The 25,871-nt window shown below is 51.6% G+C and overlaps 1 protein-coding gene across 5 annotated transcripts in view; it reads right to left on the bottom strand.

Moving 5' to 3' along the window:
- The window catches only part of LOC142579861 (E3 ubiquitin-protein ligase RNF19A-like), a 123,600-nt gene that overhangs the window by 74,639 nt on the left and 23,090 nt on the right, over positions 1 to 25,871 (bottom strand). For 2 of the 5 annotated variants that reach the window (XM_075690482.1, XM_075690484.1), the window contains exon 2: positions 13,239 to 13,287. The exons of the other annotated variants lie outside the window; for them this stretch is intronic. The gene's annotated coding sequence lies outside the window, so the exon portion shown is untranslated. The remainder of the gene's footprint in view (positions 1 to 13,238; positions 13,288 to 25,871) is intronic. 5 annotated transcript variants of the gene reach the window in all.

The raw sequence follows: 25,871 nt of genomic DNA, 5'->3' as shown, positions 1-25,871 counted from the left end.
ACCCAGCCGGTATATACTGTGCTACTCAGGGCCGCCATATGCCAGCTTCTGAAAACAGTGTAGCCAATATCAGCTGTCGCGGAGTCAAATCAAAAGCCGGAGTCTATCTTCGGCCGGCGCAACATAGAAAAATGCGCTCGCGTGGACACGCGAAAACGTCCCGCAAACTCCGGAGCGGACGCTATACGCAGCCTTTGAAAATCTGCGGGCGCACGCAAGAGACCGTGCGTATAGTCCTGCGCACCGCCGCGCATGCGCAGTGTCGCCTTTGCGGGGTTTCCTGCCTAAGCAGAGCTGCTGCTGCCGGACGCCCAGCTAAAGAAACCGCAAAACTCAACGCCTCGCCGCCCGTGCGGATCGCTCTACGTACCACACATCACGACGCGCAGACGCCGTCCAAGTCCCCAAGAGCGTTCAACTGACCACATGTGCAGCTGCGCGCGTGCTAGCGGCGTCGTGGCAATCGGCTCCGCACCACGAGGCGAAACCTTCGCAACTGCGGAGCGCTCGCGATATAACGTGCAGTCTGAAATACTGTTTCTCGGGAGACTGCCATTTCCCTTTTCTAGTGCAGCCCTAGCGCAGCATGTCGCCAACGGTTCGCGTCCCTTGTGTAGTTGTGTACAAGAGCAAAGCGCCGCGCATGTGCATGCGACTCCCGTGCGCCCGCTGAACGGGCGACGGACTCGTGCTCTTCCTTTTAAGCCGAAAGTATATGTCACTGTTCGACCTACGACCATGGTCCTGCAGACCACATTCCCCTCCTCCTCCTACGAAACATGTACGGCAGCGCTGTAAGACACTTGAATAGTCCTCCTTACTTCGAAGTGTCCCGACAACGATAACGAGGCGTATAGTTTCCGCCTTAGCCTGGTTTCACCCTCAAATGACGTCACTGTTCTTTTCATTTGCTGCTTAATAGTCGATGCTTGCATCATGCACGTTTGACCAGAGCTGGCCGAGTGCGTCGACACGACACAACACACCTTTTTCATCTTCGAACGCGAGTCATTTAATCGCTTAATCGACTGTATCGCTGCAGCAGCTTGCAAAGATTCTACACCCGCGCAAAACAAAGGACGTCGCCAGCAATTGCAAAACGATGCCGCGCACCCGACAACCAGCTTAGTTTCTTTATCCAAAAGAAAACAAAAAGAGAAACAAAAGACGCAAACACAGCTAAGAGAATCGGTCAAGGTCAACTCCCAGTACACCCGAGTACAGGCAGCAAGCCAAAAGCAGCGCTCTATCGCGACCGTGAACAACGTTGCTGCGTGCGCCCGGAGATGTAAGCACATTCTACGCAGGCGTCGCGCAAGTTTGTCACGCGCGCGAGCGCGCTGCCGCGGTGGACAGATTCAAACGAAACAGGCGGCCGTCGCAAGGGTCCGAAAGCCGGGCGACGGTCCCCACCGATGACGCTAGCGCGTGTCAACTTCGGCGTAAACAATGGAAAAAGCGCACGCGCCTACTTGGCTCATAGGACAAAGTGATTTGCCGTTTCGCACAGCGGGAGATAGTGCAGTGCAAAACGACGCCAGCGTCACGCTCGCCGGGTCATCGAAAGTTTCCGATCTCAGAGTCCACGTGCACTCGCAGCCAGCTGGTAGGCAAATAAATACTATACTGGCGCCCGCGACCGGTGCACGGAGCGACGGACGCCATTCCAGCCGTTCCCTTTCCCCGTGTCATCTTTGCTGACGCACGTCGCAAACTTCTGCAGGGCAGGCTTGTGGCACGACGAGACTGTCACGCACGTGGACTGAAATTGTGCGCATTTCTGGTCGTGCGGGTATTGCCGACGAGTCCGCCCAACCGGCAGCTCGCGCTTTCTCTCCCGCTTCTTCAATTCTCTCCCTCTCCCAGCTGCTAGTGGTGTTCCTTAAAGGCCTCCATAGGTCGCGTGGCTGACGCAAGCAATCTCGAGGGCGCGGGAGCGCCCGGGTGGAGTTCGTCAACGCTGCGTCCAATAGTTGCAGCAAGGAGGCCCGTGGAAAGAGAGTCTCTCCGGCGACTCCATCGTTGCACGTCTTTCCGCGTGTTCCTGCTCGAACAACCTGAGCGACGGCTTCGCCGCAAACTTCGCCTTTGATTTTTCACTGGCACGTCGGAGTTACAAGCCCTTACATCCACGCGCCACCGTCCTGGTCGGTCAAAACGTGCACGAAGAGCCATTTTTTGAGTCGGAAATGTTCGGCCGGACAGCTACACAGATGGCGCCTCCGATCTCTCTACGGACGGAAGCGAGAGTGCTGCCTGCCACAGCCGCCGGGCGAACAATGGGAAATCATTGCACGCGCCGCAGCCTGTATATACACACAGAAATCAGACGACATTCTCTCTCTCTCTCTCTCTCTTACTATCTTTTTGCGTGGTAGAAGAGATCGCGCAACAACGTCTCGCGCGTATACAGTCATACCCTTGCCAGCATATGTGTAGTCTCAGAATGTTTATCGGGACCTGCGCCCGGGAAGCGAAATAAACACTTGGGCTGCCGAACAAAAGCGGCGAGCGCGATAGGCAATGCAATGCCGCATCACGCCACGGGTGCTGACGGCTCGTTTCCCAGGGACCGCTTCCTTGCGCATGGCTTCACGGAACTTCAATGCTACACGGGCGGATCCAGTAGGTATGGCCCTTGTTACGTTTCGCCTACGACGCGCGGTTTAGCCGGCGCGACTGCAACAAAGCGGCAGACATTTTGGCCCATTCGGCGTCGCCGCTACGCTCCCCGCCAAGCGCGTCCAGGCATGTTCCGATGCCACGTGTCTTCATGTGCGTGTGTGAGTGTATGTGCCATTGTGCCCGACCGGAGGCGCTACGAGAGTAGAAGTCACCTTCTCCTCCCAGCCATTGTGCCCGACCGAAGGCGCTACGAGAGTAGAAGTCTCCTTCTCCTCCCAGCCATTGTGCCCGACCGAAGGCGCTACGAGAGTAGGAGTTACCTTCTCCTCCCAGTCTTTGTGCCCGACCAGCGGCGCTACGACAGTATGCGTCACCTTATCTCATTGTACAATCACGTGCTCGTCTATTGAGGGGTTCCTTCTTGCCCTCAACTGCGAGAGTATAAAAGCAGCTGCCCCCGGACGCAAAAGGAGGGCTCCGATTTCTTCTGTTGAGTAAAGTGCTCTCCCGTCTCTCTACTTCGGTCAACCTGACCGCCAACTCTTTGCGATGTTAAAATAAACAAGTTGTTTTGTTGTTACCAGTCGACTCATGCTTTGCCGGGACCTTCGGATGCTTCCAGTTGTACCCCAGGCCGCCAGGCCAACGCTACCCTTGGGGCTTGCGACCCAGGTGCAACCACGGGCGTCAGCGCCGAGTTCCCAACAGGTCGTACCATCGGTGCGACCACAACAACCGTTGCCATCGGTGGGATTCAAACAACTGTCTGCCAGCGGTGAGATCGCGACAACGGAGGCCAGCAGCGAAGAGATGCAGTTGACTGTATGCTGAACAGCTCAACGACGATCCGGGAGCAGTGCAACGAGCCCTGTGTGATGACTGGTTGCCTGCAGCGGAACGACTGCGCTGAATTCCTGCCTGCGAGGTTTGGCGAGTGCGGGACTTTCTTCTTCTGAGCTTTGTCAGGCTTTTGTTAGTGTCAGAAACAGAGCTGGTAATTGTGGTTGTCGTTGCTGCCGGGTTAGTTTGCGGCAAGACAATAGTAAGCAGTAGAGAAAGCAGCATTCAGAGCAGCCATGGATTTGAAGTCGTTGCGCAAACCGAAATTGTTGGAGCTTGCAAGAGAGTTGGGTCTGGATGTCTCGGACAAACTCAGAAAACCAGAACTGCTAAAGGCTATTCTTGAGTTAGAGGCTGAGGATGACGAGCTGTCGGAATGCCTTGAGACTATTGAGGAGAGGTCAAAAAGACAGGAGCGCGAACTTAAAAGAGCAAAAAGAGAAACAGGAGCGCGAACTTAAAGAGCAGAAAGAAAAAGAAGAGCGCGAACATGCTTTGGAAATGAAGCGTCTCGAGGTAGAGATGGAACGCGCTCGTAATGGAAGTCAGGCACACGGTGCAGGAGAACGCGTATTGTTCAAAATGACTGACCTGATGCGGCCGTTTAAGCTTGGAGAGGACATTGGTTTGTTCCTGGTTAACTTTGAGCGAACGTGCGAGAAGCAGGGGTTCTCTCGGGAAACGTGGCCACAGCGCTTGCTCACTTTGTTACCCGGCGAGGCGGCCGACGTAGTCGCTCGCTTGGATAGAGAGGAGGCAGAGGATTTCGACAAAGTGAAATCGAGTCTGCTAAAAAAGTACCGGCTGTCTGCGGAGGCGTTCCGTCGGAAGTTTCGGGAAAATGAGAAAGGCAGAAGTGAGTCATACACAGAGTTTGCGTACAGGCTTATGTCAAACATGCAGGAGTGGCTCAAAGAAGAGAAAGCGTTTGGTGACCACGATAAAGTTCTGCAGTGCTTCGGGCTGGAACAGTTTTATAGTCGGTTACCTGAGAACGTGCGGTACTGGGTCTTGGATAGGCCAGACGTTTGTACGGTGGCTAAAGCCGCTGAGCTAGCCGAGGAGTTTGTGACGCGTCGGGCTCGCGGAGCTAAGGACGGTCAAAAGGGTGAATTTGGATCGAAGTTTGAGAGGCCGAAGTTCACACCCATGAGAGCAAAGGGGAACACGCGTAGTGCGGATGCGAGCGAAAGCAGTCCGACAGAACGTAAGGAGACGGCGGCAGCCAAACGCAGAAAGCGGTTCGAGATGAGGAGAGCGCGCGTTTGTTATACGTGCCAGAAGCCGGGTCACTTTTCGGCGCAGTGTCCGGAAACAACACCAAAAGTTGTGTTTTTTTCATTATGCAGCACTGACGAGAACATGAAGCTTCTCGAGCCTTACATGCGAGACCTCCTCGTGAACGGGAAAGAGTGCCGAGTGCTTCGGGATTCCGCAGCTACGATGGATGTAGTTCACCCGTCTTACGTAGAACCCCATATGTTCACGGGCGAGTGCGCATGGATCAAGCAAGCCGTGGAAGCTCATAGCGTGTGTCTGCCAGTAGCAAAGGTGCTTATTGAAGGACCTTTCGGAGCGCTTGAGACGGAGGCGGCAGTGTCATCTATGCTGCCCCCTCAGTACCCGTACCTATTTTCGAACAGGTCCGATCACCTCCTGCGCGAGAAGGGGCTTTTGTTTGGTGAAGCTAGTGTTCAGGCCTTAACCAGGTCGAAGGTTCGGGAGCTCGCTGCAAAGGCGGTAGTTGCGGGGCCGACGTTATCAAACAATGAAAAAGGGTCAGAGGCGCAGCAAGCCGATATCAGAGCACGCCCGAACTGAATAAAATTGAGTCTGTAACGTTGAAGGCGCCAGATACTGGAGAGGAAATGCCCGATAAGGGAAAGTTAGAAGAGCTATCTGCAGATTTGCTCATCGCGCCTACGTCAGACGGACTTGATAGGTTGCTAAAAGTCAGTCGGTCGGCTTTGATAGCCGAGCAAAAGAAGGATGGTAGCCTAGAAAACATACGCTGCAATGTCAAGGAAGGTATCGCCAGGAAAAATGCGTGTTTTGTGGAAAGAGGTGGAGTCCTGTACCGGAAGTATCTAGACCGCAGAGGAGTGGAGTTCGATCAGCTGATCGTTCCTTAATGCTATCGTCAGGATCTGTTGCGCTTGTCGCATGGGGGTTCGTGGTCCGGATACCTTGGAGTTAAGAAAACTAAGGACCGTCTCTTGCAAGAGTACTATTGGCCAGGGTGTTTTCGGGGCGCAGACCATTTCGTGAGGACATGTGACACCTGTCAGCGGGTGGGCAAACCAGGGGACAAATCAAGGGCGCCGTTGAAATTGGTACCTATCATTACGGAGCCTTTTAGACGGCTCGTTATTGATACAGTGGGACCTCTGCCGGTAACAGCCACGGGGTACAGACACATTTTGACTGTGATCTGCCCAGCGACAAAGTTCCCTGAAGCAGTGCCGCTTAAAGAACTCAGCTCAGTTGAGATAGTCAATGCACTACTGTCCATATTTGCGCGAGTTGGTTTTCCTGCGGAAATCCAATCAGATCAGGGCACAGTGTTTACTAGCGCTTTGACGACAACTTTTCTCGAAAGGTGTGGGGTAAAGCTGTTACACAGCTCAGTGTACCACCCCCAGTCGAATTCCGTTGAGAAGCTCCACTCCGTCATGAAGCGCGTGTTGAGAGCATTGTGTTTTGAACATCGAACTGACTGGGAGCTGTGTCTGCCTGGGGTGATGTTTGCATTAAGGACCGCGCCGCATGCGGCTACGGGGTTTTCGCCAGCTGAGCTGGTGTACGGTCGCTCGCTTCGGTCTCCGCTTCGCATGCTTCGAGAATCGTGGGAAGGCAGGGGCGACGACCCAGTCGTGGTGGAGTACGTGCTTAAGCTCCTCGAACGCTTAAGAAGGGCACAGGAGTTGTCAGGTGAAGCAATGGCAAAGGCCCAGCAGAGGGCCAAGGTTTATTATGATCGGACAGCCAGGGCCCGTCGTTTTGAGGTGGGCGATGAGGTCATGATATTGCGCACATCGCTAAACAACAAACTAGACGTGCAGTGGGAGGGCCCAGCACGAATTGTTCAGAAACTGTCGGACGTTAACTACGTGGTAAGTCTGCCAGGAAAGCGGAAAGCACAGCAAGTTTACCACTGTAATCTGCTCAAACCTTATAGACAAAGGGAAGCAGTGGTGTGCATGATGGTAAACGTTCCTAAAGAGCTCCCGGTCGAGCTTCCGGGACTAGGCTCAGTGACGAACAGGGAAGACACCGGTCAAGTCATTAGTGACTTAGTCAGTGGAGCATCGCTGTCGCCTGAGCAGAAAACCGAACTACACCAGCTATTACAAGAGTTTCAAGGTCTGTTCTCTGAGAAGCCTGGTAGGACTTCTGCCCTTACTCATGACATAGAACTTACCTCCCCAGAGCCAGTACGATCCAAGGCGTACCGGGTGTCACCCCGCCAGAGCGATATTATGGAGGCTGAGGTAAAGAAAATGCTACAGCTCGGTGTTATTGAGGCAGGTGAGAGTGATTATACCTCCCCTTTGATTTTAGTTGAGGTACCGGGCAAGGAACCTCGTCCTTGCGTCGACTACCGCAGGCTTAATTCCATCACTAAGGATCAAATTTATCCGATCCCTAACATCGAGGAGCGCCTTGAGAAAGTTAGTAGCGCTCAGTTTATTTCCACCCTAGATCTTGTCAGGGGTTATTGGCAGGTTCCACTTACAGAATAGGCTAGTAGGTATGCGGCGTTCATTTCACCAATGGGAACATTCCGTCCTAAAGTGTTGAGTTTTGGTTTGAAGAACGCGCCATACTGTTTTTCAAGCCTCATGGATAAAGTGTTGCGGGGACAGCAAGAATTCGCTTTACCGTATCTAGACGACGTAGCGATATTCTCCGCATCCTGGTCTGAGCATATGGCACACTTGCGGGCAGTGCTAACCCACCTGCGCGAAGCGGGCTTGACAGTCAAGGCTCCTAAGTGCCAGTTAGCACAGGCCGAGGTTGTCTACCTCGGTCACGTGATTGGTCAGGGTCGTCGCCGCCCCTCTGAAATAAAGGTGGCCGCTGTGCGAGACTTCCCGCAACCGCGCACGAAGACCGATATTCGGTCGTTCTTAGGTGTCGCCGGCTACTATCAGAGGTACATCCCCAGGTACTCTGATATCGCGGCTCCCCTGACGGATGCTCTAAGAAAGACAGAGCCTCAAACAGTCGTCTGGGACGAGACAAAGGAAAGAGCTTTTAGCGCCCTAAAGAGTGCCCTAACAAGCCTGCAGCCTGTGCTACGATCGCCAGACTATACAAAAGGGTTCGTTGTTCAGTGCGATGCTAGTGAGCGAGGCATGGGCGTTGTACTGTGCCAACGGGAAAATGGAGAAGTAGAACACCCCGTCCTGTATGCTAGTCGTAAGCTGACCAGTCGTGAGCAGGCGTATAGCGCCACCGAGAAAGAGTGTGCATGTCTCGTGTGGGCCGTTCAGAAATTGTCATGCTATCTAGCCGGCTCGAGGTTTATCATTGAGACGGATCACTGCCCTCTCCAATGGCTGCAGACCATCTCTCCCAAAAAATGGCCGCCTCCTGCGCTGGAGCCTCGCTTTGCAACAATATTCCTTTGAGGTGCGTTACAAAAAGGGGAGTCTCAACGGTAACGCCGATGGCTTGAGTCGAAGCCCCTAACGTAGGAATCAGCCTCAAAATTGTTTGTTACTGATGTTTTTCTTCCTGAGGCAGGATTTTTTTAACATATTGCTTTTGTTTAGTGTTTCGAAGTGATGATATGCTTTCTAGTGCAATTTTCCAATTTGTGGACGCGTTCTGAGTGATGCTAGACTACTGTAAGGAACTATAGGCAGTGGTATAAAAGGGGAAAGAGCCTGGCAGGGCTTAGTGAGGGTTGTGCCGTGCTTGCTGACTGAGCGGTTGAGTTTCAGCGTAGTTCTAACGCTTGCCGGGAACGAGAACAAAAATGTGAACTCTCCCGAAGTCACTTTGCAGTGTCCCGTGCGAACCTGAACGAGAGAACGAGGCCTTCTCTGTGCGCTGCGCTCAAGAAACGTCGAGGGACGCCCGACTTCGGTTATGAGCATCATCGAGCGACATCCCTCCGGACAGCGGATGCAGTCCCCTGTCCATCGGGATCTCCTTCCCCCGGCGGGGCGGTCTGTTACGTTTCGCCTACGACGCGCGGTTTAGCCGGCGCGACTGCAACAAAGCGGCAGACATTTTGGCCCGTTCGGCGTCGCCGCTACGCTCCCCGCCAAGCGCGTCCAGGCATGTTCCGATGCCACGTGTCTTCATGTGCGTGTGTGAGTGTATGTGCCATTGTGCCCGACCGGAGGCGCTACGAGAGTAGAAGTCACCTTCTCCTCCCAGCCATTGTGCCCGACCGAAGGCGCTACGAGAGTAGAAGTCTCCTTCTCCTCCCAGCCATTGTGCCCGACCGAAGGCGCTACGAGAGTAGGAGTTACCTTCTCCTCCCAGTCTTTGTGCCCGACCAGCGGCGCTACGACAGTATGCGTCACCTTATCTCATTGTACAATCACGTGCTCGTCTATTGAGGGGTTCCTTCTTGCCCTCAACTGCGAGAGTATAAAAGCAGCTGCCCCCGGACGCAAAAGGAGGGCTCCGATTTCTTATGTTGAGTAAAGTGCTCTCCCGTCTCTCTACTTCGGTCAACCTGACCGCCAACTCTTTGCGATGTTAAAATAAACAAGTTGTTTTGTTGTTACCAGTCGACTCATGCTTTGCCGGGACCTTCGGATGCTTCCAGTTGTACCCCAGGCCGCCAGGCCAACGCTACCCTTGGGGCTTGCGACCCAGGTGCAACCACGGGCGTCAGCGCCGAGTTCCCAACAGGTCGTACCATCGGTGCGACCACAACAACCGTTGCCATCGGTGGGATTCAAACACCCTCCTTCTGCAGATTATTCTGGTTGCTATACCCGCATTGTGATCATATAACTTAGCGGCATGGCTGATAGTCTTGAATGCAAAAAAAAAAAGACCTTAATATAAACGTTACGAGATAGGAGCGGTTGCGGCCAGAGGATGCATACAGCATAAAAGCCAGAGACAATTAGCGCTAATGCGGCTCCCTCTTCTCTAGCGCTCACAACTGCCTCGTTTATTCTATTATTATTATAATTTTCTTATGAAGCTTTCACCTTTTCGTTTATTCTATGTTGCGTAAGTACATTCGCGAACGCAGAAAATATAAAGGCGTTTTCTTTTAGAGCGCAGTTCTAAGGCACCCGTTCCTGCGGCGTAGCCGAGCGAGAGACAAAAGAGCGAACGTGGAGCGGGACATGAACATGGCGGAAGGAAAAAAAGATAGGAGGGAGCATACCGCAACGCGATGGAAGCCAAACCTCGTGGCCCAACACGTGATCGCACGTCAAAGTGTGCGGTTAGTTTTGGTGTTCCCTCTCTGCAGGCAGAGCCACGGCAGGGCAGCTGAACAAGCGCACACCGAACAAACTACTGGCATAACTACTGGGAACCAAACGTCCCAGCAAATCTCGATTCTTGCTCCGTGATCTCAACGCAAGATGTCACGTGTTGGACCACCACTGGCTTTCACGGAACGCTCGCTTGCCAAGGCTGGCTGCGTGACGTAATTCTCCCTCCTATATTTTTCCCTTCCTCCATGGATACGAAAGCCGCGAACCGCGGAGACCAATGAGAGCGGCCCCTGCAGTGACGTGCGCGCGGCAAACTGGTGTCGTGCGGACCCGCCCAACCGCTCGATGCGTGCTCGTGACTGGTCTCAGCCTGACCGCTCGTTTCGTACTATCGTCTCCTCGCGTCAGCTCTCGCTCGTGCTTGTTTGGTTTGCTTGGTTTGGTCTTGTTCGCGCGTGTTTCGACTGTCGTAGTCTGCGATTGTTTTGGATTATGATTGTATGCTCGACGCGGATTTTGTAGTACTTTCCGGAAGCCACGCTCCACCAGCGATTACACTGGAACCCTCGACGAGTCACGTAGAAAAGCCGACGCGCTTGACCCGCAGATCAGATTTTGAACGATCGCCGACTCTGCTACATGTCTCTCTCAAATTCATTGCCTCAGCTCAGTATATCGCCAAATGAGAACACGTATAGAGCTGCGATCAAATTTCACATTAGGGAGTATCGTAATCGTCTGTGAACCTTTTTTCCCTCATTTTCCTTTTTTTTCACACATCTACCTCGACAGTACGTCCGCGAGAGCAACGTAGCAGTTGGGAGCTCCTCTAGGAACAAACAATTAGCGCGAGAAGAAAAAAAAAGATTTACTGAGCTCGGAAACAGAGTTATAAAAAAGTCGCACGGAAGAGGTACAGCGCTATAGCTCTTGCTGCTGACGTCATGCCCCCTTCCCTTGCAAATATGACGTCCGTACACCCACACCAGACACGTTCGTATACCATCTTCCTCCACTTTACGCTAACCTCATCCCGGTGAACCCGCGCGCCGCTCTCCAGAACCCGTCACATATCGACTACAGGGGGGACAGGTCTTGCTGTCGCCAATTTCACGTTGAATTACGATGACGGACGGAAACGGCGATTCCGCTTTAGTGCAGTTGCCGTTTGACGTGGGCGTTTCTCTACACTGAAAAGTACTCCTTGCGCTAGCTTCGACAACAAATCCTCTTCCGCCCAATTTCGAAACGCCGTACCGTCTTAATGTACAGTCGCGATCAATTTGAAGGTGATCGCGCGAGCATCGACCGGCGGGCCTTCCAAGCAGCATAGCGGCCGATTTCAGAACTGCGAAGATAAAAATTCGCTGCCTTCTTCCCCTTTTATGCCCTTCCAGGCTGCAACCGTCGCCCCCAAGACTAACTCGCAACATTTTTGTTTGTTTCCCTTTCATGGCAATGATGTGTGTGCGTCGATGTCTCATGCATATCTTGGCTAACAATGACGCCTCTGTGCAAAAGCTGGTAAGGTAACCGAAATGAATTCGCAGGTTGTCTCGTGAAGGGCGACGGGAGTGACAGCTGCTCAGGGAACAGCAAAAGAGAGAGAGGGGAGCTATCTGATGCTTCCCTCTCGACTGACGGCGATGACGTAGGGTGGCGCTGCTCCTTGTTTCAGTCGCCGCTCGAGCGATCACCTTCAAATCGATCGCGACTGTACGTGCCGAAGTCATGAAAGGCCTGGGCTGTGTACAGGAGAGAGACGCGCTATAGCGAGTTGCAGCTTCTCTGTAACAAAAATTTTTATCGTTTACGGTTTTATAGGTCTATCGGAGCCATGGACGGCAGACGATAATGATGGATGACTTTTATTGCCATCCCACTCCAAACGGGGCGGCGAGAAATAGGTCATCAAGCTTGCAATTGATCTAATCAGGTTTTGCTACATATATACCGAAGTCTAGCATTCTGCCTCGTGGTACTTTCACCTTCATTAATTCATCTCTATATTGTATACAGTCATCTATGCTATACCTATGCCTGCAACGATCCCGGTAGATGATAATGATTGGCGCACTACACGCAGCTAACGCCCCGCAAAACGTGGTCTAGATAATAATAATAATAATAATAATAATAATAATAATAATAATAATAATAATAATAATAATAATTTTTTAACGTTCAGAGAAACCGCAAAGCCTCCATGATCTACGAGCAGGAGGACGAGAAAATAAACTTCATTGAAGACGAGGAGAGGGAGAGGTCCGAGTGGAAGGATGGATGGATGCATGTTATGAGCGTACCCTTTGTAACGGGGCAGTGGGTGGCGCCACCAATCTCTTGCTATCATACTTCCTGATGTCCTACCTTGTTTAAAAAAAAAGGAAAAAGAAAAGGAAGTCATCAAATCTGGTAGCGACATCTCGTGACGCTTTGTCCAACTACAGCTTGAGGAGACATTTTTCGTGTCGCCCGAGTGTTCTCGTCGAAGGGGATCTGAAAAGCACTGCACGCACGCTAACGTGTTTATCGCTACGAAGGCTCTGCACCAGCAGTTAAGTAAAATACGATAGGTGCCTGCAATAGTAGCTTTGTTCGATCTGTGGTTAAAATATATGCGTCCAAAGCTGTCGCTACCAGTGTTGCTGCCTCGGTGCTGCTACAGATCTATCCAGTCAACTTGGTACTCCACAAACGGTAATAAATTTACGGGCAGGTTAAAGCTCTCATAACTTTCTGGCGGTTCTTCAGAGTGCACACAAGACCCAGTAAAAGATACGAGAGTTTTCACGCGTTTCGCCCCCATCGCAAGGTAGCGCAGCCAAGGGCGGGAGACGTACCCGCGACCTTGCGTAAGCGTTCATTTACTCCGCTTAGCGGGTTCGTGACCCATGCGCTATCGCGTAATTTTGAGCGTTATGTAAAACGGAAAACGCCACACAAACGGCAATAAAAAACTCCACCGCTTCGCTTTCGGGGAGGGAAACGACAATCCGCAAGTCTGCGTACAGGTTCGTTTTTACCTTGTTTCACAGGTTCGTCACCCCCACATTCTGATCGTACATCTGTGTGTAATCTCGAGAAAAGGAAACAACGAATGAAAGCCACGCGCAAGGCAATAAAAGCCTCGTACAGCTTGACTTTCACATGTTGACACAGCTGCGTACACACGAAGCGTTTCGTCGTCAGTGCTGCAAAAACAAGTCCGGAGTGAAAGAACGCGGCTTGTCGGAACCGTTTTTACAGCGGGAAAAAGGCAGACGGCGACAAACCGTCGACCGAAAGACGACATCTGGCCGATATGTACACAGGGTGTTTCTCGTTACGCGGAATACTCAAAACATTACTCACATCCAGGCCACTGCCGTTCCTGATGATGGGGCACGAGGCTAGGCGGGCACTATATCAGCAAGAAAAAAAAATACGATAAGCTACTAAAATATTCTAATTAACTGCGTAATTAGTAACATTCGGGCACATGTTGCGAAATCCAAGCCGATGAGCACAGTCAGGTCACGTCTGCTTAGTAGAAATCTTAAGACTATAGCACCACTTTTCCCGAGATATATGCGACGTCATAAGATGTGCTACCCTAAGATTGCCGTTCTATAGTTCAGTTTCCCAAAAAGCGCGCACTCAAGAGTTCGGGACGATCACCGTTAATATAAAACAATGTTCACACCTTCGTATTACAGAACGTTAGCACGCTTATGACGTAACACCGGACTTTTCGAGGCATTGTTTATTCAAAGTCCGAATTGAGAATTCAGAATCAACAACAAGCCGTTTGTTCGCATACCAGGAGATCTTCGGAGACGTGCGAATGATCGCGGCTCAGGAGGAGAAAAACCACGGCTCCCTCAGTCATTGTACAACAGCGCACGCTCTACTACCGTAACTTCTCGCGTTTCATCTTTCTATGGCCGTCCGGGACGCAATTTATCGCACCTAAAAAACAAACGAATTCGAGAGTTTCACGTGCAACAACCTCGACACGATCGAGGCACACCGTAGCGGTAGATTACTTTTTGATTAATTTCGACAACCAGGGGATCTTTAACGTGCCGTCAATGCACGCGTGACACGAGCGAGTTTTTTGCATTCCGCCCCCCATCGGAATGCGGCCGCCGCGACCCGGCCGGATCGAACCCACCCCATGGCACTTTTGCCCAAACCTTACGTTCGATTGCGCACGCCATAGAGGATCTAGACTATTCGAAAACTACTCGAAAAAAAAATCGTACATGGCGTATTCAATCAACCAATCAATCTCTATTTTGCATTCATTCATTTACAACAAAATGAACGCTGGGACAAGAATTAAAAGCTGCTTTTTTTGCAGCTTGACAAGGTTCTGGTGTTCGATTCGAACACCAAAATCGCGTACATAGGGCATTGTTCAGATAGCTATTCGAAATATTCACGTACTGCACGCACCTCTTAGCTATTTGTGTGAATGGAAATCAAACAAAGACACATACGAGAAAGCAGTCACATTTCCTATACATACAAAAAAATTCAGACGCATATGTCGGTGCGTTGTCAGCGCTGAACGCAAGCGCAGAGATATTATATCACTCTGGAATTCCGGCATCAAACGTAGCGCGCGCCGCGCTCGTAGCCCTCAGCCATACAGTGCATGCACAAACCGCGCAGAGCGTCCCGTCAAGGCAGCTTCCCTGGAAAGCAAAAGCGCTTCAGCCAAGAAGAAAGGAAGGAAGGAAGAAAGCATCGTTGACGACGCATCTCAAGCCGGCCAGATAAAAGTGGTGACCCAGATCCTTCTGTTCGTCTATAGTATCTCGTGCCAAGGTTACGCGAACCATACACGCTTTTTGAAACGCATACGGCCGATAAAACGCGCGGTGTCTACATGTGCACGTATGCGCATACTTGTGTGGATCAGGAACGCTCCGGTATGTTCGCAATGGTTTTACACCATCAACGAACGGTTCGTCAGCACCATACAAAAGTCTACGAGTGCCGGTGGACTGTCATATTCACCACTTCTACTTTTCTATCACGTTTTCTTTGTTTTTCCGCGTCTTTTTTTTTTTTTTCCTGTTGTGCCAATACACAAGAAATGAACCACTGCTACCGACTATAGACCAAGCTTTCAGCTCTTGCATATTATAGGGAACGACTCGCTCGGTATTCTATGGATCACAATAGGCCGAAGAAAACGCGAGAATAGAGAACCGCGCGAGTTGACGATCACGATGTATATATAGCAGCGCAAAGAAGGGACACGGACAGCACTGGCGTCGTCCAGTGTTCTAGCGTAAGTTTCCTGCGTTGGGCTACATCTCGAAGGAAACACTCGTTATCGACTTCTCGTTTGCACTGAGCAGCACATAGACATCGCGTGCTCAAAAAAGAGAAAAATATATCACGGGTGCAAGATAATCTACTCGAAGTGCGTAGGCAATCTATACAGAACGTCGAAATCGATTTTCCTCAAGGAGGCGCATCGCGAAAGCGAGAGAGAATTCCGACGCGAACACCCCGGCAGCAGGTGAGAACCGTTTCTCCTCATCCCGGCGCGCGCGCACACCTATATACCTACATTACAGTCAAGGACCCGCCAACTGCCGACGTCAAGCTCGTTTTGACCCACTTTCTGCGGGAAGCCGCGCAGGGGGGGGGGGGGGGGGGGACATACACCGCGCACTCGAGAAAGCGCGCGAAGTATAGACGAGGCTGGCTGTACAGAGAGAGACAGGAGGTGAGAGGCTTCCAGGTCAAGCTTACGCGATGAAAAGCTCTCCGGCGAAATCAAAAAATACGGCTCCCAGAAGCGGGTCAAGACGCCGAGCCGAGAGAGAGCTCCGCACATCACAAAGGAGGTCAAAGGTTCAAGGCTGCCGGTGCCCGGAGCTCACGTACACGCGCGCGCGCGGACGAGGGCTGGTGCTCGAACACACCACGTGCGTCGCCGCTCGCGACCCGAGCTCCGCGGAGCTCCCGCGGCAAGCGGGAACGCTTCCAGAGAAGTCCCGAGCCACGGGATCGATCGATGACGGCGGTAGCGTGGGGGCGCGTGAGGTAGCAGCTGCTTGCGGGGCGGCACCCAGAGTGCCCGGGTGCGGCGCCGCGGAGTTTTCAACCCCCCCCCCCCCCCCCGCGAGCCAACGGACAATGTGGACGCGGCAACGATCCAGGGGGAGAGAACGAACTTTATATATAGAATTGTGCGGACCCGGCGGAGGACGACGCGAGTGGGTAATTTTCCGAGAACCATCAATCGGCACTATATAGACCCCCCACCCCCGTTTCTGCCCATCGGCCCATATAGTAGCGCACGAAGCGTTCCACTGCCGTTGTTCCCCGACCAAATAACCGTGCCCCGAGAGCAGAGGAATACTGTTGTGTTGGCAAAAGTCGGGCTCCTCGGACACATTCAATTTCAGCCAGGAGGGGTATAAAAGTGGAACGCAGCAGGGACCGTGGAGAATATATATCATACGAAGCCAACAAAAACTGACACCAAGGAAAACATAGGGGAAGTTCCTAGCGCTTAATAAACGAAATAAAGAAACGATAAATTACTGGAAATGAAAGTGGATGAATAAACATCTTGCCACAGGTGCGGAACGATCCCGCCACCTTCGCGTTGCGAAGGTTGTGCGGTTGTGGAATCGTTCCCCACCTGCGGCAAGTTGTTTTTTCGTCCCACTTTAATTTCCATTAATTTATCGTTTCTTTATTTCGTTTATTAAGCGCAAGTAACTTCCTCTATGTTGTCCTTGGTGTCAGTGTTTATTGGCTTCGTATATATATATATATATATATATATATATATATATATATATATATATATATATTTCGAGCCGCTCGTTCTGCCGCCGGGTATTCAGACCTGCACCATCCTTTGTCATGCAGTTATTAGTTCTATGCCTCCTGTGCGCAAGCTATAATATATATATATGTATATATATATATATATATATATATATATATATATATATATTAGAACCACGTGGCGGCGATACAGTGACTTCCACGGAGTGTTTGCAGCCCGAAGCTTGCGCACAGGAGGCATAGAACTAATAACTGCATGACAAAGGATGGTGCAGGTCTGAATACCCGCCGGCAGAACGAGCGGCTCGAAAAGGCGTCAGTATATTGGCACGAGTACTTGTTTATATTTTTTTCGGGTGACCGCTTTTTCAGCGTCTAACAGACGTTATCGCTCAGCGCGGGACGCACCCGCTCGTATATCGGACGTTCCTCGAACGTTACCAACGCTTCTTTCTACCATCTGTTGTCACCGAAGCTTGTGTAATGTGGTGATTGCATGTGCGACACGAATTGTGCAGGACTTTTTGGAAGACACGCGAGCACCAGCGATTACTCCGGGACCTTCGATGGCTCGCGTATAAGAAGCCGACGCGCTTGACCGGTAGAGCGGATTTCGACGATCGCCGACCGTGTTCGCCGATATCGACACCGTAACTTGCTTTTATGGGCACAAGTTGGCCCAATGAAACGTTCCGTTTCGTCATTCAAAAGATTTTCTGCTCTGATTTTCCACCGTCACTATACCATGGGACAACACGTAGAGTTACAAAGCGCGCACAGATACAGACAGTTGGCGGTAGTTTGTGCACCTCCTATACTGCCAAGCAGGGGGTGCACTATCAGCAAATGGGCGAAGTGTATATACGCCTGCACCGCGATCAAATTTATGCACGGACGCCATCGTAGCAGCCGTATCGTGTCGTATACGCAAACACGGTGAATAAAGACGGGCGTTTTCTTGACCCGCTCGTCTCCAGCGGCGTACGATACATGCACGTGACGTCACTCGTCCGTCCCGTAGCGGAGTTCCGCGGCTCCGACATTCCTTTCGCCGAAATACGAAGTCACCGAAATTAATGACGAGGACAAAAAAAAGAAAAAAGGCAGCGGCGGCGACGGAAGAATGGACGCGGGTAATGAAGTCGCGAGGCACGTGCCCATGAGAAGATAGCGTCGCAATAAAGGAATCACTTAGGCATGTCCCTAACTTATGGCACAAAAGCAGAAGGTCAACCCTTTTTTTTTTTTCGTTTATACTCGGACGCGTACGCGCGCCCGATTTCCGTAACAGCGCATACGTCAGCTGTCGTGCGAAAGGCGAAGCACCGATTGCGATAGAAAATTAGCGGACAGCTAGCTATACGAATTAAGGACAGTATAGTTTTATCGCCCGTATAAACTGGTAAACGTAGGCATGCTAACTAAATTAACAAACATGGTGTCACACGAGCACAAGCAGACACGAACGCATCTCGCTCGACGACCGCGGAAACTCGCTGTCGAAACGCTGCAGCGAGGAAACGCGGCAGCAGCAGCGAGCGAACTGACCTTCGTGCAGCCGCTCGCATCCAACGCGAACCAAGTCGCGAAAACGCAGCGCAGCGCGGACTGTATCCGTCGCAGATGGCTTTCAAGATACAGCGGCCCGGCCTGACGCGAGCGGCCGTCGCCCCCCCCCCCCTTCCCCACTCTCCCCCAAAGATAATACGCGCGACGGAAGGCGGCGCGCTTCCTCCCTGCTTCCGTCCGTTGCGTGCACGAGATTGCAGCCGCGACCGCCGGCTCACCCTGGCACATACAGAATTAGAACGACAGGAAGCTGAGCTAGTTGGTAAGGATTCATTGTGCAAAAAAGAAGTGAGGCGTGCGGACAGGACACAAGAGTAGAGAAGTGGACAACACGAAAGCGAGTTGTCGTCCACTCCTCTACTCTTGTGTCCTGTCTGCACGCATCACCTTCTTTTCGCATAACGCATACAGGCAGCGCGCGATTTTATCGCCCTTGGACTTTATAGGGAACTTCACGACGAGACGCCGACGGCAGGAATGCGCCTGGAGTGTCCATCTGACTGCTATCGCAATGAAACAATGCAACAACCCCAGGGAGTCGACATTAAGGCGGAACGTAGGAATACAGCGACCGAGTATAAAAACAGTGGCTTTAGCGTCGGTGCAAGGCGAAGAAACGACTAAAGAAGGCGGCAGCACGCAACGCCTCCCGGAGCTGACAAGGGCAAGCAGCAGGGGCTATGCGTGGCCTCCGAGATTGGCGCTGGGCTATGCGCGTCGGGGTAACCGCGCAGAAAAAGCCACGCGTGCGTCGCTGCCCTGAGATTGCCAGACAGCAGTGTACGAGGCGAAAACAAATCCAGGCATCCAGATGACATGGCCTAGGACGGGTGCTATCGGTTGAGCTGTCTAGCTCCGCGTCACTTCGATTTCCTTCAGGCGTTGCGTAATCGGTATACAGAGGGCGCCGTGCGCAGAGGCCCCCGTCTGTTTTTCCTCTACATTGGTTTCTGTTCTGACTGATTGATTGATTGACTGATTATTGGTCTATAACAATACGTGGTTGGAGGCGAAAGAACAAGCCATTCAGGGATGGCTTGAGGGACTCATTCGTCTCCATACTGGCAAGAGAGCAAGAGACAGCAGCAGAAGCAGATGTAACGAGCATGCGCATTTCGGCATTTTTTCACGCGAAAAAGGAAGCGCAACGGGCTTACGGACGATATTTCGCTTTATCTGACACGGATCAGAAAATAAAGTTGAGCGCTTAGCAGTAGAGCTCCCACGATTTCGCTTAGGCCTAGCTGCCGCATACTTACACAGTATGACAGAAGCCCAACATGTGAATTGTGGACTACACGCTGATAACCTCTTAACAAAGAACCTAGCTGGACCTTTTTCCCAGTACTGTATCGCCTACTTTCACAAATCAGCTGCCATGGCAACCGGAACCCCGTACGGAAGCCCCAACCGTTCCCCTTTTATAAAGAAAGCGCTGGCAAACTATGCAAGTTGAAAGAATATTAAGCCTTGCCCGATTTAGATCTAACAGACGCCCCTCTGACAGTTCTCCTCGGTCACTTAGCACCTAACTCACTCGAGCACTTTGTTCAATACAACCGACCATCAGAAGAATCAAGCTGGCTTCTCAAAATGGCCGATTCTTTAGATGCAAGAAAATCATATCGTTTAATAAGTGGCGTTTCGCAAGAGGCTGCCTGCCAATCAGAAAGCGAGCATTTCAAAAAACGGGTTCATTATGCAAAAAAAGAGGTAAGGTGTGCAGACAGGACACAAGAGTAGAAAAGTGGACAACACGAACGCCGACTATCAACTGAAAGGAGCACTGCTTTCAGTGCTTTCAATGCTCCTTTCAGTTGATAGTCGGCGTTCGTGTTGTCCACTTCTCTGCTCTTGTGTCCTGTCTGCACGCATCACCACTTTTTTGCATAATGAATGCTTACCAACTAGCTCAGCTTTCTGTCGTTCAAAAACGGGACCTCGCTGTGCATTCGCAGGTAGAAATGCCTTACTTTATTCTATGTTTATTATTATTGTTATTATTATTATTATTATTATTATTATTATTATTATTATTATTATTATTATTTGCTCTTGGAATACTCTTTCACGGGAGTATTTAAATAATTTCGATTTAATGAAATCCTTCTCTGGTCGCGTCGACTTCCTTAAATCGACGCTCGACAGTACAGCTAGGTTTTCAACCGCCATACGCTATGTACCAAACCGCGCGTCGACGTATGAAGCGCTAACTCGTGTTCCCTCTCCTGCTCACAGCCTGAAAAGGCCAGCCGAAAAGCGTAAAAACGACTGTCTTAAATTCTCCCGGGTCAACAAAGAGCGCCGCGGGCTCCGTTCTCGTTGCGCAACTCGGCGTTCTTTCCCCTCCTCGCGACGTTGCGTAATCGGCAGCGTCAGCTGACGACGAAAGCCACTGTCTGGGTTCTTGTTTTTTTTTTTTCCTCACGCTTTCCTCCCTCACCCAGGGAGGAGCGGAGAGGAAGGCCGGAGACCGCAGGGCAAACACACAGCCGCCCCCCCCCCCCCCCCGAGTATCGACGGCGTCGGTCGTCCTCCGGTTCGCGCCGTGTCGTTCGCGCGCGAGGACGACGCCACAAGGGGTAGGGGGTGAACGGCCTGGCACTTCCACCGGCAGGGCGAGAAAAGCAGACGACACGAACGACGACGCAGCCTGACAGAGCTGGCTCGCTCGCTCGGTACTGCAGGGCGTCGTGCTAGCTGGCAACACCTGAGATACACCAGGGGGCTGCAGCGGCGTTTGTTTGACCGCCCCCCCCCCCTGCTGCTTGTTTCGTTTCGGAGCTGGGCCTATTGCTCCATCGAAAATGTACACCAGTATATACACAACACATGGCTGGAGTCTGCCGCCTACACAAACAACACACGGGTAGAGACCGCCCCTATCGCCCGCCCCCACAACTCTCTCTCGCTGATATCTATTATATATTACACATCGGGGTCGCTGAACCGGAACGAAACGGTGCACATCAGGAAAGAAAGAAACAATGACGATGAAAGTGCTGACGGCGAAGAAACGGTTAGCCGAACCGAGGCCCTGCCGATAAGGAGCAAGAAATGCGTGCACGTTCCCAAGCGAAGGCCGGCCGTAAAGAGATTCGCTTTCATCCGAAGACTCCCGCGCGGCTTCTAAGGATACACCGCCGCCTACGTGTGTAACATACCACCCATTTCACCAGAGCGCGCGCGCGCGAGCGCACGCACGCACACACGCACGCACAAATAAACCGCGAACGTTTCCCTTTCCTTCCTTCTTCACTATTCGGAGAAGCAAGTGTTTCCACAGCGCGGCTACTGCGCGAAATATGTCGAAGTGCACGGATTACGTTTCTAATTTACGCGACCGCTCCTAAAAAAAAAAAAAAAGGGGGGGGGCAGGGCAGGAAGAAAAATGGTGTGGCGGCAGGAGCAAATGTACAGAGTGCGCCAATTATAATGGGAACACAAGACTTCCGTTTGACGCAGAAAATTTTTCCTTGTACCTGAGCTGAAATTAAATATAGCGCCATCTGGGAAGGTTGGAGGGGGTGGGGGGGGGGATCCTTCGACGCGATAACAGAGAGGTTCGCCGACCGATTCCACCGGGGCGCTGCGGTCGCTTCGATGGCGGCGACACCCCACGGGCGGGACACGAAACATGCTTCACATGTATATAAGCGCAAAGGTAGTGGCTATTCCGCGCTATATGACGGGTTCTAAAGGTGGCAGTAGTAATTTAAAATCGCAAGTCATACTAACCGGGCCCTCGCAGTGGTGATTTCGTACTGCGTCATTTCGTACTTCAGCGACCATTTACAAAAAGCTTACATTTTATACATCGGTTCACACTGCCACAGGTTACACACAGGTTCGTTAAACATGTTTTTGCAATTATACATTCTTATGCATACATTCTGGCGTTTTACGTGTCGGAACTACGATCGAATTACGAGGCACGTCGTAGTGGATTTTGACCACCCGGGGTTCCTTAACGCGCACCCAATGGCACGGTCCACGGACGTTACCGCGCATCGCAATTTGATTCTTGGCTGTTCGAGATATTACCGTCGCTGGCTTCGTCTCCACCGCGCCTATCCCGTATGGTGTTTCTGCCTCCATATATAACTTCACGTTTAACTCTTAATTTCCTCGTCTCGATCCCCGCCTTTGACGCAATATTTAGTGGACAGCTTTTTTTTTTTTAGTTATTTCTCTCCCCTCTGAGTCGACGCTATATTTCAATATCTACAGGTATACCTAAAAACGTTGGCCGCTCATCAATTTTTCTTGATATTCCTCAATAGTTCTTTTTTTTTTTCCAGAGCAGATTTTGCTCTTGGCCCTCCCGTGTACTTCGAAGTACGACCAGTCCTGGCACAGCACTGCCACCCGCAGGGTTCGCTCGACACTTCGCCTTCGCGGAATGTGCGCCTTGCAAATATTAAAAAAAAAGAACAGTGGCATATCGCCGATAGCTCGGCTTGCCCTCCCCCCCCATCCCCTACAGGCACGCTGTGTGTGCAACATGCAGCATGCCGAGATAATGCGTAAAAAGCAAAACCACCGATGACAACGTTCAAAACCTGTCGCACACATCTCAAAGTACCTCTGATATGGGACTGCGCTGAAAGTTTCCGCAACACGCGGGAAGTGTTTTGGCAAACTCGGTGTCGGCGTGTCGTCATGCGGCAGGTTCCCTCCTTCCATTGTTTTTCAAGGTTTGTATATCGGGCATGTATTTCAAGTGGCTGGATGAAGGGCTTTCCGCGTACGCTACACACGAAACCATTGCTGTTCCGATATTCGACATTCCTGCAGAGAGTTGTTGCATGGCATTCACTGAATTCAGTGAACTATGAACAACGAAAGAAGCTCACTGAAATGTTTAAATTTTTTTTAATCCAGTCTGCGGATGCAAACAGGCTTGCTATAACTGTGAATACCGCCCCCCCCCCCCCAAAGAAAGTGGCGAAATTAAACTTTCGATTGACAGAATTAATTGACGCCCGAAGTGGATACGTTATAGTGGTGGTTTCGTGAGTGAGGACACTGCGTAGGCTGTACACACTACACGGCAGAGGAGGAGGGGGGGGGGTATATATTTAAAGAAGCAGAAGACGCCGTACAAACGGAAGCACGCAAGCGACGAACAACAGGCGCGAACATGAGTGTGCAATCAGCGCAGTTCGGAGAAGTGCTCAGCGGAACGATGAATAATGCACAGCGCATTGTTTTCCCACGATACCGCGGAGGGAAGAGGAGGAGGAGGAGGTTAGTACGAGGAAAGATATACAGGCTCCGTTCGATGGCACGCCACGCGCGACGAGCGGGTGACGTTATCAAAGTCCACGACGAGGGGGGGGGGGGGGGGGGTCTCACTCGAGCGAGGAACGCAACCCCCCTCCTGCGTGAGAAGAGACACGCACCGGGTGGGGCTGCAGAAAGGCAGGGGGCCAAGGAGATAAAACCAGGACGACTACACTGTGGGCGAGCTTTTTAGCGGATAGTCAAATACAGCCAGTCGAAACCAAACAAATCATTTGCTTTTAACGATTTTCGCAAGATGGCCACAAAAAAGCGGAGTTACGGAACTATGAATTATTATTCGTAGTCGGTACGCGGCTTCACATTCTGCTCGGTCTCCGTGCTAGCCTGGCATCCGAGATTGTGGCCTCCCGAGGTGCGCAGTTGGGATCTCGGAAGCCACGGTGCTAGCAAATGAGTTCTGTGTAAATAGGCAATCTGGAGCCAGTTTACTAAAACGGAGGGGGGAGGGGGAGCGACGACGTAACCTATCTGAGAGCGTAGCACGAAACTACAAAGGAAAAGCGTCCGGCTTAACTCGGAACGAATGCTTTGCAGCATGATGATTTGACGTGATCGAAACCCCGTGTTACATAGTATAAAACAACGCGTGCAAGCGATCTTGCGCGTGACGACGACAAGCAACGTGACGGAGCTGCCGTCTCGTTCGCTCGTCGCCTACAAGCGGAACCCCACGCGAGCGACGACCTTGATCGACGTCTCCCCGATGTTGCCGGTAGGAGGGCAGCAAACACGCGCCGATACTGGCATGACGCCTTCTCTAATAATTTAAGTTGATTTCTTTTGCTGTGCAGAGCAGCAGAAAGTATTTCTGAAGGTCTTGCGGTAGTTTCTTTTTATTTTTTATTTTTTTACCTGCATCAAAATTCGGTCTTTCGCACGTTTCCTACGACAACCGACATGTATAACTGATTAGAACGACAGAAAGCTGAGCTAGTTGGTAAGGATTCATTATGCAAAATAGAAGTGAGGCGTGCAGACAGGACACAAGAGTGCGCAGATGAGTTTTGTATCTTCTTTCTTTTTTCTGCGCAGATGAGTTTTGTGTCTTCTTTCTTTTTTCGCCTCAGTGCTCCCTTCAGTTGAAAAGGATAGTCGGCGTTCGTGTTGTCCACTTCTCTACTCTTGTGTCCTGTCTGCACGCCTCACTTCTATTTTGCATAATTTATAACTGATGTACCGTCAACAGCAAAAGTTTGCGCGATGCGCGCGGCAAAGCGACCCTACTCCCCTTCTAGCGGTGAACCCCTGGTGTCGAGACCGACGCCTGCACGCATGCGCGTCCCTCCGAGACTGCAAGCGTGCATGTTTCCGCGCTTCCTCCTTGCGCGCCGGCGATATCCGAATGTAGCCGCGAGGTAGCCCTCTTGCGATTTGCGCTGTGGCGGCTTCGACGAGCGAAACTGTGTGAAATGGGTTTAGAAGCGTGAACTTGCGGGCGCCTCTGCGACCGCTTTTTGTCGAGTCACGAGCGCTGACGCATAGGTCTGGCCCGGTGGCGAACGCAACGAGTCATTTTTTTTTTTTTCTGCGCTGCACCTTCTCGCGGCCAATCTTCGTTGTTTCTTTCTTCTTACGAGCGGTGCGTTCTACCGCAGAAGAGCGTGGCAGAAGACGCGTTCTATAGAAGGAGACCGGCAAGACGAAAATGGACAATTGATTTCCGTTGTTATAAACGAAGTTCTGCCCGTCGAAGCCGCCACGGCGCATATCGCAAGAGGGCTACCTCGCGGCTACATTCGGATATCGCCGGCGCGCAAGGAGGAAGCGCGGAAACATGCACGCTTGCAGTCTCGGAGGGACGCGCATGCGTGCAGGCGTCGGTCTCGACACCAGGGGTTCACCGCTAGAAGGGGAGGAGGGTCGCTTTGCGGCGCGCTCGCGCATCCCGCAAACTTTTGCTGTTGACTGTACTACATCCTGTTTGGCTCGTCGCTCCCAGCACTTCCGGGCGACGAGCGACAAATTCTTGATTTCAAAAACCGAGCAATCTGTTCGCGCGACGGCCCGTGTTTCGCCGTTCGAAGCCGGCGCCCACAACATCGGTCTCGCGGGGCTTGCGCTCATCGCAAAGTGTCATTATTGCCTGTGCATTGTTAACGCCCGCGTGAAGCTATGGGCATTCCGCCACAAATATATTTAGCGATCGATCTATCGACCATCGGACTAATCGATTAAGTAATGATTTAATCGCGAATAATGTATTTGGCGACAATTACTCGGTTGAGCTCTCGTCATAAAAAAAAAACAAAAAATACGGAAACGAGTCGGTGACCACTCCAGCTATATAGCTCAAAAGCAAAAGTGCTC

Source organism: Dermacentor variabilis, chromosome 4 (assembly GCF_050947875.1).
Source record: "Dermacentor variabilis isolate Ectoservices chromosome 4, ASM5094787v1, whole genome shotgun sequence".
NCBI lineage: Eukaryota > Metazoa > Arthropoda > Arachnida > Ixodida > Ixodidae > Dermacentor > Dermacentor variabilis.
This window is presented reverse-complemented; position numbering and strand designations above follow the sequence as displayed.